This window comes from Loxodonta africana, chromosome 15, assembly GCF_030014295.1.
Source record: "Loxodonta africana isolate mLoxAfr1 chromosome 15, mLoxAfr1.hap2, whole genome shotgun sequence".
NCBI classification, from domain to species: Eukaryota; Metazoa; Chordata; class Mammalia; order Proboscidea; family Elephantidae; genus Loxodonta; species Loxodonta africana.
In genome coordinates this window covers 44,167,733-44,179,736 of record NC_087356.1, presented here as the reverse complement: position 1 = coordinate 44,179,736, position 12,004 = coordinate 44,167,733, and the positions used below count along the sequence as shown (strand labels likewise).

Here is a 12,004-nt window from a genome sequence, read left to right as displayed (position 1 = left end):
CGTTGTATGTATTGACTTGCATACAGAGATACGTCAGCAGTGTATGCACCAATTTACATTCACACATCAGCATTGCATAGACCTCTTGGTGCTATGCAACTTAATGTATACTTAGAATTGTCAGACTTTTTAATTTTTATAAGTACAAAGTGTGCGTGAAAGTACTTCATTGAATTTCCCTGAAAAATAATAAATGAGGTTGAATATTTTTTCTTGTATATTTAGGCCATTTTCATTTTCTCTTTGGTATTAAATTTTGTGGAAGTTACCAACCATTGCCTCTCAGCTCTGGATTCACCCTTCAATACACACTCTGTGATAATAGGCTGAATAAGCATTTCTGCTTCACAATGAATGTGATGTTAAGCTTTCTCATTAGAAGGTATTGGAGGGCCATTGCAGGAGGATGGGGCTTTCTTGATTACATGCTGATCAGTGGTATGGGCAGTTCTATGTCCCAGCCATGCACCCAAAGCACATGGTCCCTTGATGACTTTGCAGTCTTGGCCCAGCCTGGTGATTACCACCCCACAGCCCACTCAACAAGGACACTATGCACTCCTGACCTTCTATCTGCTATGGGGTTCCCACTCTCCTGAATGCCTGCATATCCAGCCTGTAGCTGTGGTTCTCCTGTGCTCTTCTATGCCCTGGAGGATGACTTCCTTTTTGCTCAGTAACCACCAACTAATTCTGGCCTGTGCAACCAGAGAACTTCTCACCATTCAGTGGGCTGCAACTGTATCTTCTCAAATGATGTCTAAATACCAACCTTCCAGTACTCTCCTTCGGCCTATGGTGCCATGTAAAGTTCTCTTACATATTATATTTACATTTTTAAATCATAGTTCAATAAAGCTTTATATTGAACTTCTCTTTAACCAGCTGTAGATTGTTCTCCAGGATCTGTCTGATTTTTTCATGATCTAGTGCCTTCAAGTAGTTGTTTTTGGAATTCTGCCCAAATTTTATGTCTAAGGCGTGTTCTGTCTTGTTGGAGCTTACCTGGCCATTTAAGAAGTGGAACATAGAAGTGTGTTTATTAACTTCTACTACATGGATATTTTAAATTCTGCTTTGTTATTGATCTCTAGCTTAATTACACATTGAAAGATGCGTAATTTGGAAGACTAGCAGCTGGCCAACTACCTAGAAATGATCCATATTTTTACATGTTTTTAAGAAAGATCATCAAAGGTAATGTGAAAATTAATGAATAATGTTATTAGTATCACATTCTAGAAAAATATTGCTGAAGGTAAAGAATGACAATAGCCATACATCAACAGGGAACTACCAGAAGTTAAAGCTGGATTTAGAAGAGAACACAGAAGGAGGGATATCATTGCCAATGTCAGATGTATCTTGGATAAAGGCAGAGAATGACAGATGTTTTATTGACTACTCAAAGACATTTTACTGTGTGGATCTTAACAAATTATGGCTAACATTACGAAGAATTGGAATTCCAGAACACTTACTTTTTCTCATGTAGGCCTGTACATGGATCAAGAGACAGTCGTTCAAACAGAACACCTTGACCCAAAATGCCGTTCTTTACCCCTGGTAATATTGCATGATTCCAAATGGAAAGGCTGCGCAACAGGCTTGTATCTTCCACTTTTCTTATTCAATCTATATGCTGAACAATTAAACTGAAAGTTGGAGTGTGAGAAGAAGAATGTGGCATCATGATTGGAGGAAGACTCACTAACAACCTGCAAGATGCAGATGACACAATCTTACCTACAGAAAACGAAGATGACTCAAAGACCTTACCGATGATATTCAAAGATGACAGCCTTCAGTATGGATTAATACCGAATGTGAAGAAAAAGAAAATCCGCACAATTGGACCAATAAACGACATCATGATAAATGGAGAAAAATTGGAGTTGCCAAGGATTTCATTTACTTGAATCAGCAATCAACGTCCCCTGAGGGCCCCCTCCCAAAAAAAAACCAAACCCACTGCCACCAACTCGATTCCAACTCGTAGCAACCCTATAGGACAGAGCAGAACTGCCCCATAGAGTTTCCAAGGAGCACCTGGCGGATTCGAGCTGCCAACCTTTTGGTTAGCAGCCGTAACACTTAACCGCTACACCACCAGGGTTTCCTCCATGGAGAGAGCAGTCAAAAAATCAAACATTGTATTGAATTGGGCAAATCTGCCTCTAAAGACCTCTTTAAAGTTCTAAAAAGCAAAGATGTCGCATTGGTGACTAAGGTGCACCTGACTAAAGCTTTGGTCTTTTCAATCACCTCATATGCATGGGAAAGCTGGGCAATGAATAACAAAGACAGAAGAAGAATTGACACATTTGAATTGTGGTGTTGGAGAATACTGAATATTGAATATACCATGGACTCCCAGAAGAATGAGTTAATAAGTCTTAGAAGAAATAAAACCAGAATGCTCTTTAGAAGTGAGAATGATGAGACTTCATCTTGCTTACTTTGAACATGTTAACAGGAAAGACCACTTGTTAGAAAAGGACATCAGGGTTGGTAAAATAGAGGGTTAGTGAAAATGAAGGAAACAATCAACAAAACAGATAGATGCAATTGCCACAACAATGGACTCAAACATACCAACCATCTTGAAGATGATGCAGGTTCCTGCAATGTTTTGTTCTGTCATACATAAAGTCTTTCTGAGTTGGAGTCAACTCAATGATACCTAACAACAACAATGTCCGCACCAAATAGCACTAACCTATATAGGCAATACAATATTGAGGAAATGATAGTGTGTGACTTCTGAGGCTAGGTCTTTAAAGACATTGTGATTTCTGCCTATTTTCCCTTGGATAATTTACTCTAAGAGAGGGCAAATGCCATGTTGTGAGAACACTCAAACAACCCTATGGACAGGTTCACATGGTGAGAATCTGAGGTCCCTCGCCAATGGCTAACCTTAACTTGCCAACATAAGAATGGGTCACCTTGAAAGCTTCCAGTTCAGCCTTCAGATGACTGCAGGTCTGGAGGACATCTTGATAGCAACCTCATGAGAAATCTTGAGCCAGCCAGAAGCAACCAGCTAAGCCATTCCCAAATTCCTGACTCAAAGAAAAAGTGTGGGAAAATAAATGCTGATTGTTGTTTTAAGTTGCAGGATTTTGGGGTAACTTGTTACACAATAGATAGCTAATTCAGAGTTGTAGTAAGAAATGAAGTAAAATATGGGATGAAGTATGGATGTCTATGAGTTGTATGAAATAAAATAATGTGCACTTAACCTCTGCACCACCAAGTCTTCTGAAAATATATATGACAATAACATGTAACCCTGCAAGAAGATCAGGAATCTGGCCCATCATATATGGACCCTGAATACATTTAATAAAATTTTTTATTTAAAATAGGGGCTTTTAACAAGATCATTTAGCCATCTGCAGCCTTCGAGCTTCTAAGTTGACTCTATAGCTTATAAGTTGACTTCTGTCTTTTCTATTCATTGAATTACACTTTGTGATGATATTTTTGGTTCTTGATTTACATTGGTTACTCTCACAACCTATTGCCCATGCAGTTTGGTTCCATGCTCACTGACTGCTTTGCATAGGCCCCTCCACACCCAGGCTGGCTACTCAGGTATTATAAACAGGGCCTTTGTAATGTGAGCTGATCTGCATCAGGCAGGCAGGGGTAGCAAGATGGTGCCACAGACTCTGGTCCTCATGTCCCTGTTGCTCTGGGTCTCTGGTGAGAAGCTTAAAACTACCTCAATCCTTCTAAAATAGCATCTTTGCAGAACTGAAAAATGATTTCAATATGTAGAGGGAAATGATGGCTATTTTCAAAATGGACTCAGTTATGTGCTAAAACACATTATCACTAGAAAGCACATTGAAAATGGGATATTTTAATGTATGTATGATAAAATGTGTATAGGTATGTATGTGAGCTAATTGTCCATTTGCGATTTCAGGTTCCAGTGGGGGCGTTGTGCTGACTCAGTCTCCAGCCTCCTTGGCTGCGTCCAGGGGAAATGGCTACCATCAACTGCAAGGCCAGCCAGAGTATTAGTAGCTACTTAGCCTGGTACCAGCAGAAACCAGGACAGGCTCCTAAGCTGCTCATCTACAATGCATCCACCTGGGGATCTGGGGACCCCGACCAGTTCCATGGCACTGGATCTGGGACAATCTTCATTCTCACCATCAGAAACCTCCAGGCTGAGGAAGTGGCACTTTATTACTGTCAACAACGTAATAGCTCTCCTCCCACAGTGCTGCAGCCCGGAACAAAAACCTCCTACCCCAGGTTGTAGGCCAGTGAGTCTTCACTGCACCAGCTGTTTCCTTTCTCCTCAGCCCTGAAGCTGCATGCTTCCTCTGTCTGCCCCTTAGGCTGCATCTCCTAACTAATTCCTGGGGTGTTTGCAAGGCCCAGGAGAAAATGAAGGGACGTGGATTTTTTAGCCCCTTTTGTCTGAGATTACTGTTAAAATGCTGCAAAAATCTTTTATAGACTTTATCAGGAGTTGTCATATCACAGGAGCCTGCATGCTTCACATGGACAGGACCACATGACTGATCTGGCATAAGGTTCAGAGAGTTTTACACCTTGAAAGATCGATTTTCTTTTCTTTGTAACTCCTTCACTCTGCAAAGTTCCAATTTTATTTCCTTATTCACTTCGTCTTCTTCTTTTCTCTGCACTTACCATACACCCCCTAATCTTGACCTTCCCAATATTAAACCCTTGACTCTTCATATTCAAAACTTCCCTCAAAGAAGAGAGTATTCCTCTTTCTGTTTCTTTCCACGTGTCCTCTTTCCCAGCCATGCTTCTCTGATCTTTGTATCCGAAAGTGGTTTCCCACTCTAGCTCTTATTTTACTGCCCTTTTCTCCATTTTTTTTTCAGTAGCACCTCATTCTTCCAAAGGCAAGTCTCTAATTCACTAACCGTATCACTCTAGAAATATTTGACAGTTTTCCCATGTCATTTTTTCATTAATTGCCAACTTTCTCTTTATTCATATTTTGGGCACCAGAGCCTAATTTGCTAACTGAAGGATATCATGGTTCTTTCTTTTCAGCTGCTGTCAGATTGGCCCCCGATCCACGGAGACCTCATGCACAATGGGATCAGACCTTGGTGATCCATAGGGTTTTCATCGATTGATTTATCAGAAATAGCTCACCAGGTCTTTCTTCCTAGATTATCTCAGTCTTGAAGCTCTTGTTTAGCATCACTGCAACATGCAACTTGGTGGACGCACATGAGGTGCACTGGCCAACAATCGAACCCGAGCATCCCACACGGAAGGCAAGAATTCTACCACTAAAGTACCACTGCCCCCATGTTTCTTTAGTCTGCGGTAATTTGAATGAACGTGCTGGTCTCATGTAATAATAGAAAAGCTCTTGGCATTCTAGTATTATTTCTCCACTAATATTATTATGAAAATGGAGTCCTGGTAGTGCAGAGGCTAAGAGTTTGGCTTTTAACCAAAACGTCAGCAGTTATAGTCCATCAGCTGCTTCTCAGAAACCTTATGGGGCAGTTCTACTCTCTCCTATAGGGTTGCTGTTGAGTCAGAATCAAATCAACAATAACAGTTGTTTTCTAAAGTACTATTATGAAATTCATAGATTAATGAAATTTTGCTTCAGGTAAGAGCTCAGCAGATGTGATCAGCACACTCTGAATACTCTTACATAACAAGGCCTTTCCTCTAACATGAGAAATATTTTTAAAGTATTGATTCATTCATTCAAGACATATTTATTGGAGGCTTACTAGGTATCAAGCATTAAAATATTCCTTTCATTCTAGTTGGGAGAGACAATCAATACTTGCATAAATAAAATATTTGCTATTTTTCGTCAGTGCTATGAAGAAAACTAAAGCAGGGGAGGAGATAAGAGCTTGCTGGGAGAGTGAGTAGCCATTAAAAGTAGGATGATGTCAGCTGCATGCTAGCTGATGTAGAAAGGCTCATGAGAGTTTTGTGTCTTTTACATGTTTAGAGTTGACTGGCCATCAGCTGGGGTTATTGGGGTGAGTGGGCCATACCTCCCTCATCAACTGGCAGACTAAGCCTAGCTTGTTCTGATGGCAGTTGACAGGATTCCAAGTGAGAAAATAAGAGCGCACAAGGCTTCTTGAAGCCTAGACTCAATACTGGTATGATTTTCTGCATTCTGTGAAGGTTGCTTCAGTCTATAGATCAACACAATTCACAAAAGCAGCTCATATTCAAAGGGAGGATAAATAACCCCTAACTCCTGGTAGGAGGAGATACAAAGTCATGTTGCGAAAAAGCATGGATACAGGCAGGAATAAAGAATTGAGGATGTTTTTGCAATTTATCTACAATAGATGGTGAGGGAAGACTGCCCTGAGAAAGTATGATCAGATCATAGTCTTAATCTTGGGGAGGTAATGAACCACAGGAATATCTCCAGGAAATAGTGTCCTAGTTAGAGAAAACAGCAAACTTCTGAGCAGAAATATAACCAGCATATTGGGAGAGAAGCAAGGAAGCCAGTGTTGCTGGAGTAGAGTTGTGAGGAGGAAATACGTGGGACATAAAGTCAAAAAAAATAATGAGGGGGTCTATTTTTTAGGATTTTGCAGGCTACTCCAAGGATTTGTGTTTTACTTTGAATGATGTGATAATAACTAGACAGTTTTGAATGGAGGATATGATTTAATTTGTAGTGTGCAATACAAAAGAGATACCAGTTAGGAGGCCATTACTATCATCCTGGCTGGAGACAGTGATTGCTTTGGTGGATGGTGGTCAAAGTGAAGGAGGTGAAGAGAGATCTATTTTGGAAATAGAGATAGCAATATGCTGATGGTTGTGACAAAGAGTGTGAGATGAAAAGTAGATCTTAAAATGACACCAAGTCTTTGCTCTAAGTAACCAGAAGGGTAGACTTGACATTTATTTATCAAGGGAACGCTGTGGGAGAAGTGGGTTTGGGCATGAACATTAGGCATTTTATTCTGAATGTTTTAAGTGTGAGATGTATACTGGACCTCCACATGTGGCTGTCAAATAGAACATTGGATTTATGAGTTCTACATTCTGGGATCAGATATGGCATGGGGATTTAAATCTGTCAACTACAAAAATGAGGACTAAATAGTTGGAGAGCAGAAGAAGCCCAAGGACTGAGCACTGAGGAGCAAAGGAGTCTGAGAAAGAACAGTGTGGATGGATGACAGATGACAGAAAGGAGAGAGTGGACACCCTGGAGTTCAATGTGGAAATTGTATCAAGAAGAAAGACTTTATCAATAGCTACATGATGACTACTAGCCAGCTTAATTAACATAGCTCCACCACCCACCATTAATCTAATTGGAGAACTACTCATTATCACAACATCATTTTCATGATCCAATCTCACCATTTTTCCCATAGGACTAGAAGTGTTAATCACTACAATATATACTCTCCACATAATAACCACAACTCAACGAGGAGAAACATCACATCACGCTAAATCTATTAAACCTTCATTTACCCGAGAAAACACCTTAATGACCCTCCATCTTCTGCCCCTACTACTCCTTTCTCTAAATCCCAAGATCATCCTAGAATTAACATATTGTAGACATAGTTTAACCAAAACATTAGATTGTGGGCCTATAAATAAGAATTTAATCCTCTTTGTCTACCAAGAAAGAATTAAGGAACTGCTAATCCCTTATACCCCATCTAACAACGTGGCTTTCTTAACTTTTAAAGGGCAAGAGCTACCCATTGGTTTTAGGCACCAAAAAACTGGTGCAACTCCAGATAAAAGTAATCAACCTAATCTCAACTTTAACATTAACATCACTAATCATCGTAACCCTACCTATTATCACAACATTACTACAAAACAACAAAACAAATTGTTTCCCACATCTCACCAAAACAGCCATAACTTACGCTTTCGTAATTAGCCTAATTCCAACTCTATTATTTATTCAATCTAACCAAGAAGCCTATATTTCCAACTGACATTGAATAACAATTCATACCCTAAAATTATCCCTAAGCTTTAAATTAGACTTCTTTTCTCTAATATTTATACCAATCGCACTTTTCATCACGTGATCAATCATAGAATTTTCACTATGATATATATACTCAGACCCCCATATCAACCACTTCTTCAAATACCTCCTGCTATTTCTGATCACCATACTAATCTTGGTGAGCGCTAACAATTTACTACAACTATTTATAGGCTGAGAAGGAGTTGGCATTATATCTTTCCTATTAATCAGCTGATGACATGGACGAGCAGACGCTAATACAGCAGCTCTACAAGCAATACTTTATAACCGTATTGGCGATGTAGGTTTTATTATAATAATAGCCTGGTTTATTATCCATCTAAATTCCTGAGAATTCCAACAAATCTTTTTAACTGACCCTAAAAACAGTACACTTCCACTACTAGGTCTTCTTCTAGCCTCAGCAGGAAAATCAGCCCAATTCGGACTTCATCCATGACTTCCATCAGCTATAGAAGGTCCCACCCCAGTATCGGCACTCCTTCACTCCAGTACAATAGTTATAGCCAGAGTATTCACTCTTATCCGCTTTTACCCACTAATAGAAAACAACTCCACTATTCAAACTTTAACACTATGCCTAGGGGCCATCACCACTTTATTTACAGCTACCTGTGCTCTCACACAGAATGACATCAAAAAAATTATTGCACTCTCCACTTCCAGCCAACTAGGCCTAATAATGGTAACTATCGGGATTAATCAGCCACATCTAGCCTTCATTCACACATGCACACACGCATTCTTCAAAGCAATACTATTCCTATCCTCTGGTTCTATCATTCACAACCTAAACAACGAACAAGACATCCACAAAATAGGGGGACTCTATAAAACAATGCCCATTACTTCAACAGCTGTCATTATTGGCAATTTAGCACTCACCGACATGCCATTCCTAACAGGGTTCTACTCAAAAGACCCAATCATTGAAACTGCTAACATATCCCACACCAACGCCTGAGCACTATTAATTACCCTCATTGCCGTATCCATAACGGCAAGTTATAGCACCTGAATCATTTTCTTTGCTCTCCTTGGACAACCACGATACTCTACACTAACCCAAATTAACGAAAACAACCCATACCTCGTTAATCCCATTAAACGACTAATGCTAGGCAGTATTTTCATGGGCTTCCTCATCTCAATAAATACTATCCCACACACAACACCCCAAATAACTATACCTCCACATTTAAAACTTACAGCCCTAGCAGTTACTCTACTAGAATTTACAGTAGCAACAGAACTTAACAACATAACACGCAACTTGATATTTAAACAACCATCACGTATGCACAAATTCTCAAATACATTAGGGTACCACCCGACTACCATTCATCAGATTCTACCCTATCTAGGCCTTACCATAAGCCAAAACCTAGCAACAACTATCATAGACTCAATTTGACTAGAAAAAATAATTCCCAAAAACCTAATAACTATACAAAAAACAGCCGCCAGCCTGGTATCTAACCAAAAAGGCCTAATAAAACCCTATTTCCTATCATTCCTCCTATCAATTACACTAGGCTTACTAATTGCCCTATAACGCTTTCGAGTAACCTCAATAACGATAAAAATACTAACAAACAACATTCACCCAGCCATGGCCAAAAATCAAAACCCATAACTATATAAAGACGCTCCCCCAGAATAATCCTCACGTACACACTCAAAAACCCCTTCGCCAAAAACTATGAGACCTTTCAAACCACCAAAATAAAAACCCACTAATTCATACTCACCACTAAATAACCACATAATCATAAAAATCTCCATTAACAAACCTACTAAAAATGCACTCAAAACTACAACATTTGATCCCCAAGTCTCAGGATACTCTTCAGTAGCCATAGCGATAGTATAACCAAAAACTACCACCATCCCACCCAAATATACTAAAAATACAACCAACCCTAAGAAGGACCCCCCAGAACTTATAATAATTCCACATCCCAAGCCTCCACTCACAACTAAGCTCATTCCCCCATAAACAGGAGAGGGCTTAGATGAAAAACCAATAAAACCTACTACATAAAGCACACTCATAATAAAAACAATATACATCATTATTTCCACATGGACTCCTACCATGACTAACTATCTGAAAAACCATCGTTGTATTTCAACTACAGAAATAACCAATTAATGACTCACATCCGAAAATCTCACCCTCTATTTAAAATCATCAATAAATCTTTTATTGATCTACCTACCCCATCTAATATCTCAGCATGATGAAATTTCGGCTCACTACTAGGAGCATGCCTGATTATCCAAATCCTAACAGGATTATTCCTAGCCATACACTACATACCTGACACAATAACCGCATTTTCATCTATATCCCATATCTGCCGAGATGTCAACTATGGCTGAATTATTCGACAACTACACTCAAACAGAGCATCCATCTTCTTCCTCTGCCTGTATACACACATTGGGCGAAACATCTACTATGGATCCTACCTATACTCAGAAACCTGAAACACTGGCATTATACTACTACTAATTACTATAGCTACTGCCTTCATAGGATATGTCCTTCCGTGAGGACATATATCATTTTGAGGAGCAACCGTAATTACTAACCTCTTCTCAGCAATCCCTTACATCGGCACAGACCTAGTAGAGTGAATCTGAGGGGGCTTTTCGGTAGATAAGGCAACTCTAAATCGATTTTTCGCTCTTCATTTTATTCTTCCATTTGCCATAGTTGCACTAGCAGGAGTACACCTAACCTTCCTTCACGAAACAGGCTCAAATAACCCACTAGGCCTCACCTCAGACTCAGATAAAATCCCCTTTCACCCATACTACACTATCAAAGATTTCTTAGGACTACTTATCCTAATCCTACTTCTTCTACTCTTAGCCCTACTGTCTCCAGACACACTAGGAGACCCTGATAACTATATGCCAGCCGACCCACTAAATACTCCCCCACACATCAAACCAGAGTGATACTTTCTCTTTGCTTACGCCATCCTACGATCCATCCCAAGCAAACTAGGAGGTGTCTTAGCCCTACTCCTATCAATCCTAATCCTAGGATTAATACCACTTCTCCACACATCCAAACATCGAAGTATGATACTCCGACCTCTCAGCCAAATCCTATTCTGAGCTCTAACAATAGACCTACTAATACTTACATGAATTGGCAGCCAACCAGTAGAATATCCTTACATCGCTATCGGTCAAATAGCCTCAATTCTATACTTCTCTATTATTCTAGCCTTCCTACCAATTGCAGGAATAATCGAAAACCACCTCATTAAATAACCCCTATAGTATAAGACATTACAATGGTCTTGCAAGCCATAAATGAAAACCATTTTCTAAGGGTATTCGGGGAAGAGGCCCACTTACCTCCCTATCAATACCCAAAACTGAAATTCTTCTTAAACTATTCCCTGCAAGCAAATCAACCCGCTATGTACATCGTGCATTAAATGCTCGTCCCCATATATAATGATATATAATACTAACTATGTTTAATCTTACATAAACCATACTATGTATAATCGTGCATCACATTATTTACCCCATGCTTATAAGCAAGTACTGTTTAGTCAATGTGTCAAGTCATTTCATGTAGATTCCCAGGTCATGTTCTAACCCATGGATATTATTCACCTACGATAAACCATAGTCTTACATAGCACATTAAAGCTCTTGATCGTACATAGCACATCACTGAGAAATCTCTAGTCACCATGCATATCACCTCCAACGGTTGTATCTCGACTACCTACCTCCAAGAAACCATCAACCCGCCCATCTTCGTGTCCCTCTTCTCTCTCCGGGCCCATCAATTGTGGGGGTTTCTATACTGGATCTATACCTGGCATCTGGTTCTTTCTTCAGGACCATCTCACCTAAAATCGCCCATTCTTTCCTCTTAAATAAGACATCTCGATGGATTAATGACTAATTAGCCCATGATCAAAACATAACTCT

The 12,004-nt window shown here is 39.7% G+C and overlaps 1 pseudogene; it reads left to right on the top strand.

Annotated features, from left to right (window-relative positions):
- The first annotated feature begins 3,997 nt into the window (after window positions 1-3,997).
- On the top strand, window positions 3,998-9,592 carry LOC135227685 (NADH-ubiquinone oxidoreductase chain 5-like; annotated as a pseudogene).
- The last annotated feature ends 2,412 nt before the right edge of the window (window positions 9,593-12,004 follow it).